Consider the following 22,065-nt stretch of genomic DNA (forward strand, 5'->3'; position numbering starts at 1 on the left):
ACAGAAAGACTTAGTGAACTTGCAGTCAGCCAAAAAAAAATCTTTTTTATATTATATACTATAAATTATATTTCCTCTATCTTCCATTTAATCTTATTTTGTAAAGTTTCTTTATTTTTTTTTTTTTTTCAAAATTCCTTTAAGAATTCCTAATTCTGGGGCAGCCCAAGTGGCTCGGTGGTTTAGCACCGCCTTCAGCCCAGGGCGTGATCCTGGAGACCCAGGATCGAGTCCGATGTCAGGCTCCTGCATGGAGCCTGCTTCTCCCTCTGTCTGTGCTTCTGCCTCTTCTCTCTCTGTGTCTCTCATGATTAAATAAATAAAATCTTAAAAAAAAAAATTCCTAGTTCTGTTCTATCGTCATCAACCATTCTTTCAGTGCAGTTTATCTTTAATGGAAAATGTTTACTTGGTAGAACTGCAGAGAAAGCCTTTTGATCTGCCAATAGAGAATTCCAATAAGAGACTGAATTTAAAGATTGAGTCATAAACCTGTAAATAATCATTCAGTGAACAACGAACATATACAGCTTTTGAAATATCTCTGATTTTACCATCTGGTACACAAGATTTCTAGTGATTTTGCCAAATACCTTCTTGAAATCAAAGGTACTAGGTCCAGAGTAGAGCATTTTTTTATATCTGCTAAGCAAGCAATCCTTTCAGAAAGTGATTAAGGTTAGTCTGACATAACTTGTTCCTGGTGAAACTAAACTAGCTCAATTATTACTGTCTTCCTTCCTAAGTACACGTAAACCTATCTGTTCATTAATTCCTTCTAAAAATCTTACAAGGCTAAAAGGCATGATTTAAAGCCTGACTAGCTTATATTTTGAGGTCTCCATGTTATTTTCCTTTTTAAAAAACTAGAAACTGTTTCATGATCTAGTCTTCTAGCATCTCTTCTAGCCTCTATAGTTCTTCAAAATTACCATTATCAAATCAGTCATTTTATCTCCAGATTTCTCTCATTCATTTTTTTTCAGGCAGTTATATACGTCAAGATACAAATAAAGGATCTGTTAAAGCAGGTAAGAAATCTGTTGTTACTTTTTCACCTGTCCAAGATAGTGACTTATTCTTTAATTTTTTTAATCTTGCAATAATTTTAGATTGTAGAAGAGTTGCAAAAATAGTACAGAGCATTCCATATAGCCTTTACCTATCCTCCCGTGATGTTAACACTCTGCATAGTTATCATCCAATTATCAAGACTAAGAAATTAATACTATTAAAATATTATTAACCAAACCACAGATTTATCCTGATTTCACTTTTTCCATTTATGTACTTTTTCTCCCCAAGATGCAGTCCAGGATCCCACATTACATTTTAGTTGTCATGTCTCTTTAGTCTCCTCCTATCTATAAGAGTTCCTTAGTCTCTCCTTGAGGATTTTCAACACCTTGACTATATTTATTTTTGATGGTTTTATTAAGATATAGTTGACATACAATAACATGTATTTAAGGAATACAACTTGATGTATTAACATACATGAAGCCATCACTACAATCAAGATAATGAACATATCCATAACCACCGAAAGTTTCTTTATATTCATATTTTTAAAGATTTATTTATTTTGAGAGAGAGAGAGAGCACGAGCCCATGAGCCCATGAATGAGGGGAGGGGCAGAGGGAGAGGAGAGAGAGAATCTCAAGCAGACTCCCTGCTGAGTACAGAGCCATCATTAGGGCTTGAGATCATGACCTAAGCAGAAATCAAGAGTCTGACACTTAACGTACTGAGCTACCCAGGTATCCCTCCTTATATATATTTCTAATCCCTACCTCCCTTTTCTTCCTACTCTCCTTGATGTCCCCAGGCAACCACTAAACTGCTGTCACAGTAGATTAGTTTACACTTTCTAGAACTTAATGTAAATGGAAAATACAGTATACATTCTCTTTTCATTTGGCCTCTTTCACTCAAGATAACCATTTTAAGACTTATTCTTGTTTCATAAATCAATAATTCATTTTTTATCCTGAGTTTCATTTCACTTATACATGTATCAAAATTAGTTTATCTATCTGTCCACCTGTGATGGATATTTGGATTGTTTTTAGTTTTGCCTATCACAAATGCCCCTTTTAGCATTCTTGTATTAGTGTTAACAGAATTTACCTTTGTCCACAATTTTATTTTTGATCTATTGTGTCATTATATTCAACTTGTGATTTTTATGGGCAGCATATATTTGGGCTTTGCATTTTTATTTATTGTTCATTTGTTTGCTTGTTTATTACCATTCACAGTATTTTATTGTATTTTATTTTATTTGGACGTTTATCCAAATCTGTTTTTTACTTATTGAAGTATCGTTGATATACAATGTTACATTAGTTTCAGGTGTATGACTTAGTAATTTAACAATTCTGTACCTTATGCTTTGCTCACCACAAATGTAGCTATTACAGTAGCATTAACTGTATTCCTCATGCTGTGCCTTTAATCCTCCTGATTTATTCATTCCATAACTAAAAGCCTGTACTTCTCCCTCCCCTTCACCTCATTTGCCCACCCTTCTCCCCTCTAGTAACTACCAGTTTGTTCTATTTATAAGTGTGTTTCTGCTTCTATTGTGTGTTCATTTGTTTGTTTTTTAGACTCAACATATAAGTGAATCATATGGTGTGTGTGCGTGTGTGTGTGTGTGTGTGTGTATATATTATATATATATATATAATATATATATATATACATGCCCCTCCCCATTATATATTCTTGCCTCCTTTGTTGTAGATTAATTCGCCATATAAGCAGGAGTTTATGGGGTACCTGGGTAGCTCAGTTGGTTAAGTGTCTGACTCTTGGTTTTGACTCCAGTCAGGATCTCCTCCTTTGTGAGACTGAGCCCCACATTGAGCTCCACACTCAGCGGGGAGTCTCCTTGAAAATTCTCTCCCTCTGCCCCTCCCACCACTCACATATGCATTCTTTCTCTCTCTCTTAAATAAATAAATAAATAAATAAATAAATAAATAAATAAATAAATAAATCCTTTAAAAAAATGAGTTTATTTCTGTTCTCTATTTTGTTCCACAATCCATGATGTGTTTTGGATATTATAGCTTTACAGTATATCTTAAGATCTGGGATTGTGATATCTCCTGCTTGTTCTTTTACAAGATTACTTTGGTTATTCAGGGTCTTTTGTTATTCCATATAAGCTTAATACTATTTGTTCTAGTTCTGTGAAAAATAGGCTATTGATATTTTGATAGGGATTGTGTTAAATTTGAGATTGCTTTTAATAGAATGGACATTTTAACAATTCTAATTCTTCCACTCATGAGCATGAAATATCTTTCCATCTATTTGTGTCGTCTTCAACTTCATTAATGAACGTTTTATAGTTTTCACAATACAGGTCTTAAAGCTTTCAGAGTAGAGGTTATTTTATTGGTTAAGTTTATTCCTAGGTATTTTATTCTTTTTATTTTATTCGTAGAGGTTACTTTCTTGGTTAAGTTTATTCCTAGGTATTTTATTCTTTTTATTTTATTCCAATTATAAATGAATTTTTTTCTTAATTTCTTATTTCTGGTACTTTGTTACTAGTGCATAGAAATGCAACCACTTTCTGTATATTAATTTTGTATTCTGCAATTTTACTGGTTCATTTATTACTTCGAATAGTTTTTGATGGAGTCTTTAGGGTTTTCTATGTACAGTACTGTATCTGGAAATAGTGACAATTTTACTTCTTTCTCATAAGTTTGGATGCCTTTTATTTCTTTTTACTGTCTAATTGCAGACATAGAATCTGATAACCTCTGCCTTTTAATTTGGTGCCCAGACATTTGTATTTTTATGGTTATTGATATAGTTATATGGTTATTGATATAGTTAAGTTTAAATCTATCATTTTGCTATTTGCCCCATATTTCCCATTTTATATTTGTCCTATCTTTTCTTTGTTCTTGTTCCTCTCTCTTCCTTTTTTTGGATTGAGTACTTTTTATGATTCCCTTTTTTATCACCTTTATTTTTTTTTTTAATTTTTATTTATTTATGATAGTCACACAGAGAGAGAGAGAGGCAGAGACACAGGCAGAGGGAGAAGTAGGCTCCATGCACCGGGAGCCCGATGTGGGATTCGATCCCGAGTCTCCAGGATCACGCCCCGGGCCAAAGACAGGCGCTAAACCGCTGTGCCACCCAGGGATCCCTTTTATCACCTTTAATGGCTCTTTATAGATACAACTTTTCATTTTGCTATTTATTGGTTATTTAAGATTTGTAGTATACCTGTGTAACTCTCAACCATCTTCCTTCAAGTGATAGTATATTATTTCACTTGTAGTATTAGAACCTTATGATTAGTGTACTTCCATTTCTCCTCTTTTGGATTTTTTTATTTTAAATTTTTAAATTGTCAATTATTAGGGCACCTGTGTGGCTCAGTTGGTTCAGCATCTGCCTTTGGCTTAAGTCAGGATCCCAGGTGCTGGGATTGAGCCCCACATCCAGCTCCCCACTTGACCGGGAGTCTGCTTCTCTTTCTCTCTCTGCCCTTCCTCCCTGCTAGTGTCACTGACTCTCAAATAAATAAATAATCTTAAAAATATAAAAAATAGATTGTCAAATATATTTTTTAATTTAAATAAAAGAGTATAAAAAGAAAGAGAGAAAGAAGAAAAGAAAGAAAGAAAAAGAAGAAAGAAAGAGAAAGAAAAGAAAAGAAAAAAAAGAAAAGAAAAGAAAGAGAGAAAGAACATATAAGAAATGTACGTTTCAGGGTGCCTGGGTGACTCAGTCAGTTGAGCGACTGATTCTTGATCTCAGAGTTGTGAATTCAAACCCCACCTTGGGCTCCACACTGGGCTTGGAAATTACTTAAAGTAAAAAAAGAGAGAGAGAGATGTATGTTTTGTCTTATAATTACTATTTCTAGTGGTCTTTATTACTTTTCTAAGATCTTTGTTTCAATCTGGTATTATTTTGCTTCTTCCTTAAGGACCTTCTTTACCATACTTGTACTGGTGATCTGCTAGTGATAAGTTCTTTCAGCTTTTGTATATCTGAAAGTTTTTATATTACTTTAATTTTCGAAAGATATTTTTTGATATTTTGATTTTATTCTAGATTGACAGAGTTGAGGGAATTGTTTAGTACTTTATTTTTTAATTATTTTTTTTTATTGGAGTTCAATTTGCCAACAGATTTTTTTAGTACTTTTTTTTTTTTTTTTAATGACTGGGTTTTTAGTACTTTAAAGGTGAGAGTCCACAGTCTTCTCACATCCATTGTTTTCACTGAAGAATCTACTGTCATCCTTATTTTTGTCTTATGTACATATTTTCCCCCCTCAGGCTGTTTTTAAGACTTCTCTATCTCTGATTTTGAACAATTTGATTATGATGTACCTTAGTATATAGTTTTCTTTATGCTTTTTGTGCTTGGGATTTGTTTTGCTTTTTAAATCTCTGAGTTTAGGGCACCCCTGGTGGCACAGCGGTTTAGCGCCACCTGCGGCCTAGGGTGTGATCCTGGAGTCCCGGGATCCAGTCTGACATCAGGCTCCCTACATGGAGCCTGCTTCTCCCTCTGCCTGTGTCGCTGCCTCTCTCTCTCTCTCTGTCTCTCATGAATAAATAAATAAAATCTTAAAAAATAAATAAATCTCTGAGTTTATAGTTTTTTATCAAATCAGGGAAGATTTCAACCCTTACTTCTTTAAATATTTTTTTGTCCCCCACCCTCTTCCCTCCTTTTGGAGTTTCACTTACACCTATAGTAAGCCGTTTCAATTGCCTCACATATCACTGATACTTTTTTTTTTCAGTCTTTTTTCTTAGATTTTGGATAGTTTCTAATATTATGTCTTTAAGTTTATACTATCTTCTGCAATGTCTGCAATGTCTAATCTTCTGCAATGTTAGTCCCATCCAGTGTATTTTTCATCTCATAAATGATCATTTTCATCTCTGGAATTTCAGTTTTGGTCTTTTTTTTTTTTTTACTATCTTGCATCTATCTTTCTATTTTTGAACATATGGAATACAATTATTATAACTGTGTTAATGTTCTTACCTGTTAATTCTAAAATCTGTCAGTCTGGATTACTTTTAATTGATTGATATTTTATATATTTATTTTTAAATTTTTATTTATTTTTTTCATGAGAGACACAGAAGGAGAGAGGCAGAGACACAGGCAGGCTCTCCCATGCAGGGAGCCTAATGTGGGACCCAATCCCAGATCCCAGGATTACACCCTGAGCCAAAGGCAGACACCCAACCGCTGAGCCACCCAGGCATCCCAGTTGATTGTTATTTTTAATTGAAATGTTTGCTAATTGTAGATTCATATGCAATTGTGAAGAGTAATAAAGAGAAATTTCCTGTGCTCTTTACCCACGTTTCCCTGATGGTAATACCTTGTAAAACTAGTAAAATATCATAGCCAGAATGTGGTGATACAAAGCACTGATCTTGTTCAGATTTCCCCAATTTTACTTATATTCATTTGTATGCCTGTGTGTTTTCAGATCTGTGCAATTCTATTCCATGTTGAGTTTCTTTCATCCACCACCACAGTCAAGGTACAGTTCCATCCTCACAAGAATCCGTCTTCTTGTCCTTTTATAACTATACTCACTTCTTTTTTTAAAGATATTATTTATTTATTCATGAGAGAAACAGAGAGAGGTAGAGACAGGCAGAGGGAGAAGCTGGCTTCCCACGTGGAGGACTTGATCCCAGGACCTCAGGATCACAACCTGAGCCAACGGCAGATGCTCAACCACTGAGCCACCCAGGTGTCCCTGACCATACTCACTTCTATCTTGCCCCCACCCTACCCCCATCGCTAACCCTGCAACAACTACTCTGTTATCCATTTCTAGAATTTTGTCATTTAAAAAATGCTAAATAAATGGTCTCCTATAGTATATATAACCTTTGGAGACTGGCTTTTTCACTTACTATAATTCCCTAGAAGTTCATCTAAGACTGACTGATTTTTTACCTCACTGTGTGGGGGTTGTTTCAAGCAAGAGGCAAATGTCACCCCTGTTAGTCCATCTTGACTGAAGCCAAAGACCTCTATGATTTATTCTTAATCAGTTATATTTTTTTCATTTTGACATGAGATTTATTTTTTTATCAAGAAAAAAAATAAAATTAAAATTTAATTTTCTTTTAATTTCATTTTATTATTACAGTTGTTTACCCAAGTATCCCTTAATCTTCCTATTCCAATCATAACTTTAAAAGTACCTATTATATCTCTAGGATTTTTCTAAACTTCACTTTATTCTGGATTTGGTAAACTTTTTTGACAATTTTCTCAGATGCCTTTTCATTTCTCCTTCCCTTGTTTCTACCTTTCTTCCTTCTTTCCAATCAAAAAATATTTATCAAAAGCCTATAATGTGCCAGATGCTATGATAAGCACTGAGGATAATGCCATGAAAATGATAGACAAAGTCCTTGCTCTCTTGCTGAGATTCTAGTGATGAGAGAAAGGCAATAAACATATAAGCTGTAATTTTATTTAAGTTAGGAATATATGCTGTGAAGAAAATAAACAAGATGACATTTTGAGATGCTTTTGGAGCTCAAATATTAGAAGGGTTTTAGAACAAAGAACAGCAACTGCAAAAGCCCAAAGTCAAGAATAAATTTGACATATTCTGGGAACAGAAAAAAAGACATGACTGGAGAGAAACACTTATAAACTATGCTCAGGGAAAGACACTCACAAAATGGGTGTTCAGAGGTCAAATCACACAAGGTCTTGAAGGCTGAATTGGGTTTATGTGCCTTTCCTTTTGCCTTTTATACACAGCTTCTCTATAGCTCAGCAACATAGAAAACTCCCTGTACAACTCCTTGAGCTTCTACAGATTTCTCTCTGTTTTCTTTATCTTTGGGCTTAGGCTGTTTGTATGGTTATGGTCAGAATGTTCTTTTTTTTTTTTTTTTAATAACTTCAAAACCTTTTTTGCCTTCCTTATAATAGATGCTTACAATGCACTTTTACCTCTTTGAATACTTTGAACTATGCTTTCCAAAGTCTAAAGTACCTGTGTAACCACTCCCAATGTGCACTTCCTAGGCTATTACAATCCCAAGATAATATGACCCACTTCTCCAATTATTCCAATTGTGCCTATTATTATTCAGTTAAATAGAAAGAAGTCGTTTTAAGAGACCGTTGAGAACAGGCATCCAAAATTTTGTCAGCTTTTATCACAAAGACTTTTAGCAGATTGCTTCTCCCAGTCCATTCTTAGTACAGCTAAAAAGAAGTACCCTCCTAAAGTGCAGTTAGGGTCTTGTCACTCCTCTGCTTAAACTCAACTCCTCAGTTGTTTTCCCACTGCAATTAAAATAAAATAAAATTCAAAACATGACTATGAATAAGATGGCCCTACATGGTTCCTTCCTTGCTTGCTTCTCCAGCTTCATCTCATGCTACCCCTCTTCCCTTCCCTCATTACATTCTAGCAACATCAATCTTAACTTCAGTTCTGTAACACACCCAACTCATGCTCAGCTCTGGAGTTTTGCACATGCTGTTTCCTTTGCCTAGAATACTCCCCACCAACCCACCCTCCATTCTTATGGTCAGTTTCTTTTTCATCCTTCACGCCTCTCAAATTTCACCTCCTCAAAGAGGACTTCCCTGGTCTCGAAGGAGATCTCTCCCCACCACCCTACATCCTTGTTTTCTCTTTGGCCCTTGTTTATTTCTTTGATAGCACTTAACATGACCTGCAGTTATTTAAGTATTTGCTTATAGGTTTTTGTTCTGTCACCAACACTACAGTGTAAGCCTCCCAAATGCAGTGTCCCTAGTACCTAGAACTATGTCTGATCTATATAGAAGGCCCTCATGAAGGATTTAAATGATTTCATTTGAGTTGATACTTGATTGAGTTTTTGAATGAGTGAATGAATGAATAAACATATAAGAAAGCAAATCATAAAACTTAGAATAAAATTCACTTTTTAACAAAGATTTTCTTTAAACCAAAGTATTAAAAAGTCCAATGAGGGGGACGCCTGGGTGGCTCAGTGATTCAGCGTCTGCCTTGGGTTCAGGTCATGATCTTGGGGTTCTGAGATCAAGTTCCACATCAGGCTCCCCATAGGGAGCCTGCTTTTCCCTCTGCCTACGTCTTTGCCTCTCTCTCTCTGTGTCTCTCACAAATAAATAAATAAAATCTTTAAAAAATAAAAATTAAAAAATGTAAAGTCCAATGAGGGGAAAAAAAGATATTGGTACTGTAAAAACTCTCATTATCCAAATTACTAATTCACTGTGACCTAGTTACCCTTGTTTATCTATTGATGAACAATGAAAAAGAGTAACATCAACATCATCTCACAACCTGCATTTTTGTTAAATATAATTTCATTTTTAATTGTTTATAGCTTTTTATATTTTGTAAGATTCATGAAAATTTCCAGCAGCTGTCATTTTTTATGTTATATATTAAAATGATTTATATGAATATTTATATATACAAAGTGGATTGAGGAATTTTCTTTAAAAAATAGAACTTCTCTAGTGGTGAACTTGTTTGACAATGTTTCATATAAACCCATGGTTGAAAATATGAAATAGTATGGAATTTTATTGCTTTATTATTCAGCATTAGTCATATAACACAGGTAAATCATAGCATTTGTATTGTAATATCCTGGCATCTTTTTAGTGATTTTATCTTTTGAAGTGTTCATGATTAAAATATAAAAATTACTACTACAGTTGTCTATTGAAGTGTTCATTCTTGAAGCTTTAGAATTACCATTGCAGTCATATTTTCAGATTTATTTATTAATTGTTATTATTAATAGGAAATGGCCTGGTAGTTTGAAGTTTGCATGGGGGTTTCAGGATTATTTTCTTACAAATTTGACAAACTCCTTCTATTTGTCCCTCTTGTTTTTAGTGTAAAAATTCATGGCTGTTTTGTAGTTGCCTGCTATGTTTAATAGATGATTTATTTGTCAACATCTGATTCTAATTTGGGTATCTTTCTGACCAGTATAATGAATCAATAGCTAGTAATACTGCTCAGCTATGTGCTAAATTAATATATGGTCTTAAAGCTTTGTAACCTTTTTTAGATATTTTGTAAGTCGATAGAGACTGATTTATTAGCTGACAGGTTAATCTGAGTCATTAATTTATTAGCTGATGGGTTAATCTGAGTCATTAGAATCCATCTTGAAAATTACAAAAATAAAATTGTTAAAACATATCCTAATTAGAAGTTTAAAAACAAAAAGCTGCAATAAATGGTACCTATGGTTAGAACTAAAAAAAGCTTTATCCTTTGATTCTGCCCCTTTGCCTCTATATTAAATTGCCATGGAAATTTTTTCCTTAACATTAGATTGATACGCCCAGAAATGAAATTGCTCGCATCATCTTATGTCCTCATGTTCCTAAAGCCTCCTAAGCCAACTTTAGTGTTTTAGAGTCCTAGTTAGTCCAGATGCCCAAGAGTTTCTCCCATGCTGAGTATTCTTAAAACTCAGACATAATTCACTGGTATGTTCATTGTATCAAGGTCGCTGTCGTGTTTTCATTCTTGGTCCCAAAAAATTCTTTTACACATTTTAAGTCTTCAAGGAAAAACTTTAAAATTATAAGCTAAAGAATCCTAAGGAAATTTACATAATAAAAACAAACAAAATCAAATGCTTTTATAAAAGAATGCATTCTAGGCTCTTTGCTATAAAATATTAAAGTCCATGTTAATGAACATAGAAAGCCAAGATTTAATATGAGTAATTGGACCTCATACACCTCTATTATGTGTTAAAATTTATTCCTGAGTCAGTTCTTGAAAGTAGAACTTCAGTTTGTGTCCATTGCCAAAAATATACATAATTCTGTTCTAAGTACTTGATTGCTTCATGCCACTTAAGTGAGGCTCCCAAGTGATTTCCAAAAAGGTTTGGAGGAATTATACCATGTAAATTTGTTTTTGAGCACTTGTATAGTGGGTACTGAGTCCACGTTTGTTTGAACTTGTAATTTTAGTCTCTAAAGATTAAGATACAAAGATTATTTTTACTAAGACTACCCAAGGAAAGAAAGGATGGGAATTCATGGTATTTTATGTAAAAGGGAACTCAATTTCACCATCTATAGATACTAAAAGTACTCTGTTATGTGTGATATTTAAATGTCACTTAAATGTTTTTACACTTAGAATATGTTCTTCAACTTGCTTTTCTTCACTTAACAGTATGTCTTGGAAATCTTCCCGTATCACTTATAGAACTACCTCTTTTAAGTGTTGTATTATCTTCCATATTATAAATGTTATATTATTTATTTACCTATTCCCTAATTAATAGGCATGCAGGCTGTTTTGTGTTTTTCATTCTAATGATCCTGTTACTGTGAAGATCATTTTACATTATTATTTGTGCACATATTTGATTATTTTCCATGCATGGTCAAGAGGGATTGCTGTTTCAAAGGATATGCATGTCTTAAACTCATATTGATATTGATTCATTACCCTCCTAAAAGGAGGTAACAGTTTGTCCTTCTTTTTTTTTTTACAGTTTGTCCTTCTACCAGTAGTTTATTACACTCATTTTCCCATACTCAACCAAACTTGATATTACCAATCTTTTCATTTTACATGTCATATGAGTGAAAAGTGATACTTCTTTATTACTTTATTTTGCATTTTCCAATTACTACTAAGATTGGGTATCCTTTCTTAAATTGATCGGCCTTTTGCTTTACCTCTTTACCTATCCTATTTACTATCCATTTTTCTTTTGGGCTTTCTGTCTTTTTATTACTAATTTTAGAAGCTCTTAATACATTCCAAATATTAATACTTTGTTAATTATGTTCTGAATATTTTCCCCAGCCTCTCAATTATTTTTTAAGTTTTTTGTGATTCTTCCCCTGAATGGAAGTTTTAAATTTTGGTGTAGTCAAACCGAACAGTCTTTTTCATTATGGCATTTGCTTTTCATCTCTTTTAGAAGTCCTTCATAGGGATGCCTGGGTGCCTCAGTGTTTGAGCCTCTGCCGTTGGCTTAGGTCATGATCCCAGAGTCATAAGATCAAGTCCCATGTTGGGCTCCCCACAAGGAGCCTGCTTCTCCCTCTGCCTGTGTCTCTGCCTTTCTCTCTGTGTCTCTCATGAATAAATAAATAAAATCTTTAAAAAAAAAAAGTCCTTCATAAATATAGCACAAATTAGCACACATTAATATATTCTTTTATATTGCCTTAATGCATTTATATTTTAGTTTGATTTGTGTTTGTTTTTTACTTAAGTCTTGAATCATCTGGAGTGTATTTTTATGAATTAGATGTGTTATGGAAGTAACTTATTCTTCTTTTCCAAATGGGTATCCAGTTATCCCAACTGTATGTATTTAATTGGCCATCATTTTCCTACAGAATTAAAATGACACCTGTATGATGAACTAAATTTGCATATCTATAGGTTTATTCATGGCCACGCCCTTTTAGTACACTACTTGCCTATTATTGAATCAATACTATGACTTTTATTGATTTATTTTTAAATTTTATTCATTTATTTATTTGAGGGGAGAGAGAGGATGAGAGCTGAGGGATGGATTGGGAGAGGGATAGAGAGAGGAAGAGAGAATCTCAAGCAGACTCTGCACTGAGCACAGAGCTGGATGCAGGGCTTCATCTCATGACCCTGAGATCATGAACTGAGCTGAAACCAAGAGTCAGATATTCAACCAACCAAGTCACCCAAGTGCCCCAATACTACAGCTTTTTAATATTTTTACTAGTAGATAGGACAGTTATCCCTTTCTTTTTTTTTGTATGTTGTTTTATACCCAGCTACCCTCTAAAAATCTTTGTCATTGGCTCTAATAATTTTTCAGTCTGAGCTTTCTGAATAAATAATCACATTGACTTCAAGTCCTGACAGTTTTATTTCTTTATTTGTTAACTATATCTCATACAATAGTTACTTCTCCTGATAAATGTGCAAAACCAATTCATTAGTCAATAGGACCAATCCAATTTCACACATATACCTACTATGAAGGGGCCCATTTCTATCCACTTCTCCAGAAAGTTTTACCTTCTCTACCTGTTGCCTCTCCCAAATTTCACCCTTCTCCATTTGTGCACATGGATTCTTTTTCTCAGTTTCTATAGCCTCCACATCTTTCTTTTCCTTCTTTCCTTCTTTCTTTCCTTACTTCCTAAACAGTCTTTACCTTAAATTTGAGTTATTCCAACTGATACATGTGGTTGAGGGAGTTGGGCAAAGTAAGGAAGAAATTCAAAAGTACCTTAGCCCTTTCTACGGAACTTTACTTTGCCCTTTATTTATTTGAGCATTTAATTACTTTACCTTATAATTTTCTTGGGTCTGCATTTTAACTCCTTCAGGTGAGACTATTTCTCCTGCCTTTTATCTACTTACATTTCCTTTCCTCCTTCCCTTATACCTGTATTGCATGTTTACCTTCATATAGACCTTTAGATTCTATTCTAGATTAGATTTTATTTTATAGAGAATCTGGTTTATATTCTATTTTCCATAATTTCAGTAACACATTTGCCATATTTCAAACTTCATTGCCCCTCTGTCTTGTGTTTTCCCTACGTTTTTAAAACTTTGTATTTTGAAATGATTTCAAACTTATCAAGAAGTTATAATAGTATATGCAAACTATTTATTAAATAATCTTTTATCTATATGTATTATTTATAAACACAAATTCAACAATTAACATTTTTGCCATATTTGCTTTATCATTCTCACACTCTGTATGGGTATTTGTGTATATTTTTTAGAACAGTTTGATATTAAATTGCAAATGTGATCTATTCTGTTTTTGCTTTTTCCATACCTATGCTCAGTAACCCAGAAATCCAACTCTTTTTATATTGCTGTCTTGTCTGATAAAGTATATTCTGGCAAATAAGGTCACATTTTGGATTATGCCATAAATATATGATCACTGACCTCATATTGACTTTCAAGGCTGCCTATATATGAATCACTGTTTTTTTAATTTGCAAACACAAAGGTATTTGGGAATATTATTTTCTTAAGATGTTCTATATGGAAATTAATCAGATGATACATTCTATGTGATTTCAGTTGTTTGGAATCTTTGAGATTGTCTTTGTGGCCAGTTATTTTTATTTATTTACCAAATATTTACATAGTGCTGACTATGGGCCAGGCACTAAGTCCTTCATTTATTCAATTTGCTCAACACTATGTATTAGGTATAATTATCATCTTCAATTTGCAAATGAGAAAACTGAGGGACAGAAATGTAAGTTATCCTAAGTCTACGTTAAGTAATAGAGCTGAAATTTTAATTCCACTAGTCTGGGTCCAGAACCCATGCTCTCAACCATGATACTGTGCTAATTTTTTCCATATCATGTGCTCTTTTTTAAAATGTGCATTTATAATTCTTACTGATTTGTATAATCCTCTGTGTTTTCCATTAGATTGAGCATTTTATGTAGTACTAATCATTTATATCTTTATTAACTTCTTGCCTATGTACCAGTTTCTGAGAAATGTATATTGACTGTGAATTAATTACTTTCTGATTATAATCCTGTCATTTCTTGGTGTCAGTTATTTTTAGGAGATTGTTAGATATATCTCTTTTCAAAGTTTATTTCTCACTAAAGATTCTTCATTGAATGATTATATAATAACTTCTTTATCAATGTGGTTTTAAAATAATGAGAATCAAATGAAAATAGACCTTCAGTCCCAAACAATTTCATTTCAACATTAATTCATATTCTCAGTCACAAATATTGCTTTTGTAACAGTAATAGGGAAGTCCTCTTATCCATCACAATCTGAACTTGTAGTTGATTTATTCATTAAAAAGATGCATTTAAAAATAAATAAATAATAAAAATTTAAAAATAAAAAGATGTATTAAACAGAGAATCAATAAAAATACGTATATCTTTCAATCTATAAATGTACATTCAGCCAATAATCTTTTTATTTTTTTAAGTTTTAATTTAAATTCTAGTTAGTTAATATTCAGTGTAATATTAGTTTCATGTGTACAATTTGATGATTCAACACTGATATACAACACCTTGTGCTCATCAGAGCAAGTGCAGTCCTTAATCTCCATCACCTATTTAACCCATCCCCCCACCACCTCCCTTTTAGTAACCATCAGTTCAAAATAATCTATAATAAAAGTAATTTCTATAGTTAAAAGTAATCAACAATTTTTTGGATCAAAGCCTTTCCTGATGAGTTTACTTGTTGGAGTACAACAGTGTCTTTATATCAATGTGGTTTGTTTCTGTTGTTTTGTTTTGTTTTAACTTTGGAGAGGAACAAGAATTCACTTACAAAGTAATCTGAATACAGAATTGTTCAAGATTTTTAGGGTTACCCGCCTTCTGGAGACTTTCCACTTTCCCATCTTATTTGACCTCATTTTTAGGAGGCTGGTGTTAAGCATTATGCTTTCAACTTAATTTTCACAGAAACAGTCATTCTCTTTTTATGCTTATGTTCATTAGTTTACGAAATATTAATAAATTCCTAACCAGCAAATGTTATTGACTCAGACAGCTTTGGAAACAACACAACTAATATTGGAAAACATACAACTCAAATGGTAAGAGCAGAGGTAAACATTTGTCTGTTTTCAAATAGAAATGCTGTTTTGATAAATTGATTGATTTGTTTAAGTAGAGGTCGGTTAAGTGAGTTTCCTCTGTAGTTCAAACCAGAATATGTTCCTCAAGTAAATAATGGCAAAACCACTGACAAGTTATTCTCCATCTGACAGATATCATTGTCAGCAAATAACTACATAGGAATGAGATTGCATTTTTAAGTTAAGATGCCTATAGACCAGCAGTGTTTATGTTAGAATGTCATGGATTATGATACCAAAACTCTTTTGAGCTTACGTACATAGAGATTCGACTTATACAAGGAAGATGGACATATTTTTAAAGCTATGTTCATAAAAAAATAATAATAAAGCTATGTTCATGATACTTCTTAACACAATTCTTAACTTCAATCTGATACCAGGCTTTTTCATGTTCCAAGGGAGTCTAATCTCAGTAAACATATATAAGATTGAATTGAAAAAATTGAAGTCATCTTTGAAGTCTTTCTTGCTTTTCTAGCTTTGGTAAAAATGGTAGAATTGGATGAACCAGAAGAACAACCAGCTCAGAAGAGATTCTTCAAAGTTTTCCAAATGTTGGACACAAATTTAAATTTTAAAAATATATTAACACCATAATAAAAGTAATGTGTTTACTCAGATATGTTATACCAAGTTGTAAACACATCATGAAACAAGCACATAAACACATAGTGAAACAAAAATAAACCATGCTACTAGTTTATATTTTACGAACTGCTGACTAAAACTTTGCTACCAATATTCATATACATATTTGAACTTCTTATGAGTATGCATTTTTATTTTTAAGCTTTTAGCTGGGCTTTTTAAAAACTTGAGTTCATTATTATATATCCAAATCAAGTTATGCAAGTAAAAGCACTGCTATAGCATATATGCTTCATTGAATAAATACAGGCATGACATAGGGGCAGCTTTCTGCCATGTATCCTTATCACTCCTTAACAGTTTTGTGATGGCAAATTAATATGATAATATTGTATTAAAGGAAATTTTCTTGCTTGATTTTAGTTTTGAGTATTTCTTGCCCATATTTTACATTTATGCCCAGAAACATGAGTAGTGATTAGATACACTCATTCAGTTTTGGAAACAAAATTTTCTTTACTCTTCCTTCCTTCAAGCTTCTAGACCATTTTAATTGCAAAGATCTTAATGTTGCCAAAGCCAAATTCACTTTTTTATTTAAAAAGAGTTACCCTTGGCAATAGCTTTTTTGTGGTATTCAGAATTGTATCAATATTATAAAGCCAAAGTACAAAAATCACTCTTTTAAAGATGATTTAAAATTGCAACTGTCATTCATATCTCTTGATTTCATATTTTTTACTAATCAAAATAGTGCCTTATTTTCATTGGTGGATTTTAACAAGTAATATTATAATTTGGTCTTATAAAAAGAATTATTACTAGTAAGTCTCTTTTTCTGTTTTATATGATGTAGATTCCAGTTAGATTTCATTAGATAAAAGAGACATATACTAAAATAATTTTTAAAATACTGATCCAGCCTAACCCATGAATTTTACAAATTGAAAAATTAAAGCTCAGGTTAAGTGTCTTACTCAAAGTTGCATACAGCTAGAAAATTTCAGATTCCAAACTTCCTAACCATTAGCTCACTGTTCTATCATTTATTACCTCATCTCTGAGTTTCTATAGTACATTTTTACCATGCCATGGCATTTAGTTTGTATACAAACATTCATGTCATTTATTCAACAAGTAATTCTCTTTGTGCCAGGCTCTCATCTAGGCACTGTAGACAGTCTCCAAATTTAGAAATTGTGCTGAAAATAGAATAAAAGTAGATTCTATTTAGCCTCCATTAGATTTTGGCTGAATGCACAACTGCAATTAGCCATGTTCATATATCACTGGGTGGTTTTAACAGATTACTAAAAAGAATTTTTCTATTTTATGACTATATTTTAGGGGAGTAAAAAAGTTCTTTACTGTTTTGAAAGGTGAGAAAAACCAATTCAGCTCAAAGCATATTGTTTGCATACCATGGTGTGCATACCTGGTAATGTGTTTGGAAACCACAGAAACAAAGCTATATGAAACAGGCAATGTGTGTACATAAAACAGTATAGCCATGCTGCTACATACATGTAAACAGCACTGTCAGATGAGAGAAGAATGAATAAGTAACTCTGAGCAGGAGGCTAGAGGGGGCTACCAGGAGGAATTGACTCTAGAATTTAAAGAGCACAAGGTTGCTTCAAGAATGGAGAAGGATGGGCAGCCCAGGTGGCTCAGTGGTTTAGCGCTGCCTCTGGCCCAGGGTGTGATCCTGGAGACCTGGGATCGAGTCCCACGTCGGGCTCCCTGCATAGAGCCTGCTTCTCCCTCTGCCTGTGTCTCTGCCTCTTTCTCTCTCTCCATGTCTCTCATGAATGAATAAATAAAATTTAAAAAAAAAAAGGAACGGAGAAGGAAATCTTTCAATGTCCAGGGAACAACATGTGCAAAGGCATAGAGTTATGAACAATCCTGGCATTTCCACGAAATTTTAAGGCAGCAAACTACTAGAGTGTCTTGGGAGGAGGTGAATAAGCATTTTTAGACATCATTAGGTTGAAGAATGGAAGTAGCAAAGGCCTTCTTCATTTGTAGCCTGGGTATTCCTCATGCCTCTACCTTTTTCTGTTCCTAGGTATTAAGTTCTCTGAGAACACTGATGGTATTTTGTACTTCTCTATCCAACAGTGACAGTTGCAGTGTTTAGCATGACAAGGGCTCAGTACATGCTTACTGATTAATAATGCTCATCATTCAGTCTCAAATATTTTTGGCTCCAGCATTTGTAAGGTTGTGTACTATCTGCTATGAGAAATAAAAAAAGTTGAAATACAGCGAGCTTTCAAGGAGTATTGAACCTAAAGCAAAAAATTATAAGGACTTTTGTCTTTGTGATGACTTATATGGCCATGTGCTTGCAGAGCTTATGTTCTTGTCGGGGGAAATAACAATAGGGTAAATGTAAAATATATAGTATGTTAGTGATAAACACTAAGGAGAAAAAGAATAAAATAGGAAAGAAGGATATAAGTTACCGGAGGGGAAAAGAGAAGGTAAACTTACTTAATTTATCTTGCCTCCATTTCCTTAACTCTAGGAAAAGAAAAAATAATAGTACTTATTTATAGGGTTGTGACAAGGATTAAACGAGTTAATGTATGTATGTATAAAATGCTCAGTGCTGTTCCCAGAAGATGGTAGGAAGTCAGCTAATATTATTTATATATTTGTCTAGAATAGCTTTAAAACAGTAGTCATCTTATTTTCATTGCTTATGAACCTCTTTATTAAGAGATATACTTCCATATGGTTTTGAACTACTTTATCTGCAGGCTAAGACTCCCTCATCCACATCTTCCTCCTTTTAGCCTCTGCTTCCAATGCATTCACATCTAATAATACTTTCTTATTGACGTGAATCACTGTCCTTTGATAGTATTTCTTCTAGAAAATGATATTTGCTTATCTAGATGTCAAGTCACCGTTTTCTATTTCAGGCATGAGGCAGGCATCCAGATCTTCCTGTGGAAAATATTCATTAATGCTTCATCACTTATCCCATCTCAAGGTTAAAAGTTCTGATAAAATGAGACCCTTATGCTTGCGTACCAGCTAAAAATAAGTACAATATTGGAATTGTTATCATCAGACAGAAATGTGAAATCTTTAATATTAATCTTTTGGAACTAAGATCATTTGCATGGATTACGTGAAGTTTCAGGTCTCCTACTAATCTTTCTTTGTCTAACTTCAGTTCATCTTTAAATGTATTCTGCATCCCTCTTTCTCTCCCTGAAAACTAGACTAACTCTTTGTGCTTTGGCACTCCATATTTAGCCCTATTGTAACCATTGTCATTCAGTGTTGTAATTACCGATTTCCCTGATTGCCCCACTCCCTACCCTCCACCTCCTGGGCGTGTATTCTCTTTACGTCCACTTCCTTAGTATCCATTACTGTGCTTCACATGTAATTGATGGCCAGTAAATACTTAAAACTATCTAATGCCTGGAGTACCTTTAAAATATCAGGATTATAGAAATATAGTTATTTAAATCTTAGTCCCGCATCCCTTAGTTGCTCCTTCGTCTCTCTTGGCTGCTTTCTGAGGAATAGCGAAGCTCCAGCAAGCTGTATACCATGTCCTATACACACACATTCCCCTGTCCCCTTTGGCCTAAAACCAAAAAGAGAAAAGAACAAGTAGGCTGGCTATCAGGAAATACCTAAAGATGAAGGAGGACACTGTGCAATGATTATGGTCCAGTGATTATGGTCCAATGATGTGGTCCTTACTCTTCCAATTAAAAGAAGTTAAGGGTGCCTGGCTGGCTCAGTCAGTAGACATGCAACTCTTGATCTCAGAGTCATATGAATTCAAGCCCCACGTTGGATGCAAAGATTACTTTAAAAAAATAAAATAAAAAGTGTATTTGCCATTGCTCTCATGGGTGATACGCCTCTAGGGTCTGATACAGATCTGTATTTACAAGAAATTAGCTTATAAGGCAAATATAACCCATTTGTTTATTTGCTTTCATTGAAATACTTGTACCTAATACCCAAATTATGAATTTAATGATATCAGAGCACCTATGAAATCCAACAAAAATGAGAAGGCTGTTCTTTAGCTGTAGAAATAGAACAAAATGAGTCACACTGTCTCAATGATTATTTTGCCCTGACTGAGAAAGAATCTTGTCAAATAGAGTAAGGGGTGATAAGGTCTCAAGTGCACTTTTGAAAGTCCTTATAAGTTATTTTTTTTTCTTTTTTGCTGAAAGAGTTAAAAGTTGGAGAGAGGAATGGCATTTTATAACTCAATAATGGTAATGTACAATTTGGTTCCATAATTCTTTGATCCCAAGATGAGTTCTTGAGATAATGTTAATGTGGTATTACTAATGACAAAACTGAGAAAGAAGGGGAGATAGAAGATTGAAGCTGGTTGAGAATTCTGTGTACCCTCTACCTCTCTAACTCAAAAAATCACCTCGGTTTTCCGAGTCATCACAGTTTTATCAAGAAAAGTAGCTGTTTGCTCTTGGTTTTAGCTGTCTTCCTAGCACTCCTCCACATACTAGTAATGCATGATGATCCACTGAGAGTTCATTCTCCACCTTTGTGAAGAAACTATGAAGTGTAGGTTAAATGGTCATTAAAATAATAATAATAAGTTGTACTCCTTGTCAAGGACTACAGTGAGTCCATCAAACCTTATCTCAAGGTCCTTTCTATTCCAGAGATTGGAAACCCAAGTGCCTACAGAGGCCAGGCTGGTGGGAATGAAGCAGGAAGCCACTGCCCTGAACTGGAGAGCCAAGTCCTTTCTGAAGGAGCAGCCACTGCTCCGTTCCAGATAATTGTTGCAAGGCAGGAATGTTGACCTAGTGTTACCAAATTGTCCGGTTTCTCAGGTAAAGAAGGAAATGCAAATTTTCATGTGAAATCTTTTAATTTAAATATTATCAACTAATTCGTTTTATTTTTCTTAAACTGTGTACATGCCAAAAGCTTCCACAGGTGGAATTTGGCCCAGAGTCCTCTTGTTTGACTTGGTCTTATATTTTGCTTAACTGTTTGTTAAATTAGGGACCCATGGGTGGCTCAGCGGTTGATCATCTGCCTTTGGCCCAGGGTGTGATCCCAGTTCAGGAATGGAGTCCCACATCCGGGTCCCTGCAGGGAGCCTGCTTCTCCCTCTGCCTATGTCTCTGCTTCTCTCTGTGTCTCTCATGAATAAATAAATTAAATCTTTAAAAAAAAAAAAAACTATTTGTTAAATTAGAGACCTTGTTCTCCAAAGGTTTTACTTTTCTTCAGCATTTCTCTAAGATACTCTGTGCCTGGTTTTATGATACTGAAACTCCCTTCCTCTCCAACCTGAATACTTTGTGCATAACTTTTCTTCGGCTGCTATATTTTCTCTGCCTCCCTCAGCATTCTAGTGAGTAGTCCAATGCTAAATGGAGTCTTCTTGAGAGACTTTTCATATGACACCATAAAATACCTTCAGGTATTACTACACATTCATATTGTTCCTGATGTGTGAGCTAATAAACACAATAAAATATCACTTATTTCATGGGACTTATAGATTGTATGCTTTGGACTCCTGTTTATAGAATCCACACAGAGACCATATTCCTCCCTTCCTTCTTGAGAGACCTTATTGAACAATTAGACTATAGTTATCTTTTACATTTAATTACGTTTGTTGGAGGCACTGATTGGACGTGAGTTTTCCTAGATGTTGCTACATGTTTAGAGACAGTGTCTTCAGGTGGGTTTCTACAAGGGCTGGGAAATCTTATTTCCACCTTGAGTAAGCTGATTTTCAAGGTTACTAGGGGGCACCATTATCTCTCTACAGAA

General features: G+C 34.0%; 1 protein-coding gene across 23 annotated transcripts in view; it reads left to right on the top strand.

The window, feature by feature from the left end:
* MBD5 (methyl-CpG binding domain protein 5) overlaps window positions 1-22,065 on the top strand; it is a 435,430-nt gene that overhangs the window by 339,513 nt on the left and 73,852 nt on the right. For 10 of the 23 annotated variants that reach the window (XM_077861625.1, XM_077861624.1, XM_077861618.1 and 7 more), the window contains 3 exons: window positions 987-1,031; window positions 6,501-6,554; window positions 20,934-21,107. The exons of 2 other annotated variants lie outside the window; for them this stretch is intronic. The gene's annotated coding sequence lies outside the window, so the exon portion shown is untranslated. Of the gene's footprint in view, window positions 1-986; window positions 1,032-6,500; window positions 6,555-15,600; window positions 15,622-20,933; window positions 21,108-22,065 lie in introns of those variants that run through there. 11 more of the 23 variants (XM_077861617.1, XM_077861620.1, XM_077861623.1 and 8 more) reach the window with 4 other exon arrangements.

Source organism: Canis aureus, chromosome 20 (assembly GCF_053574225.1).
Source record: "Canis aureus isolate CA01 chromosome 20, VMU_Caureus_v.1.0, whole genome shotgun sequence".
Lineage (NCBI taxonomy): Eukaryota > Metazoa > Chordata > Mammalia > Carnivora > Canidae > Canis > Canis aureus.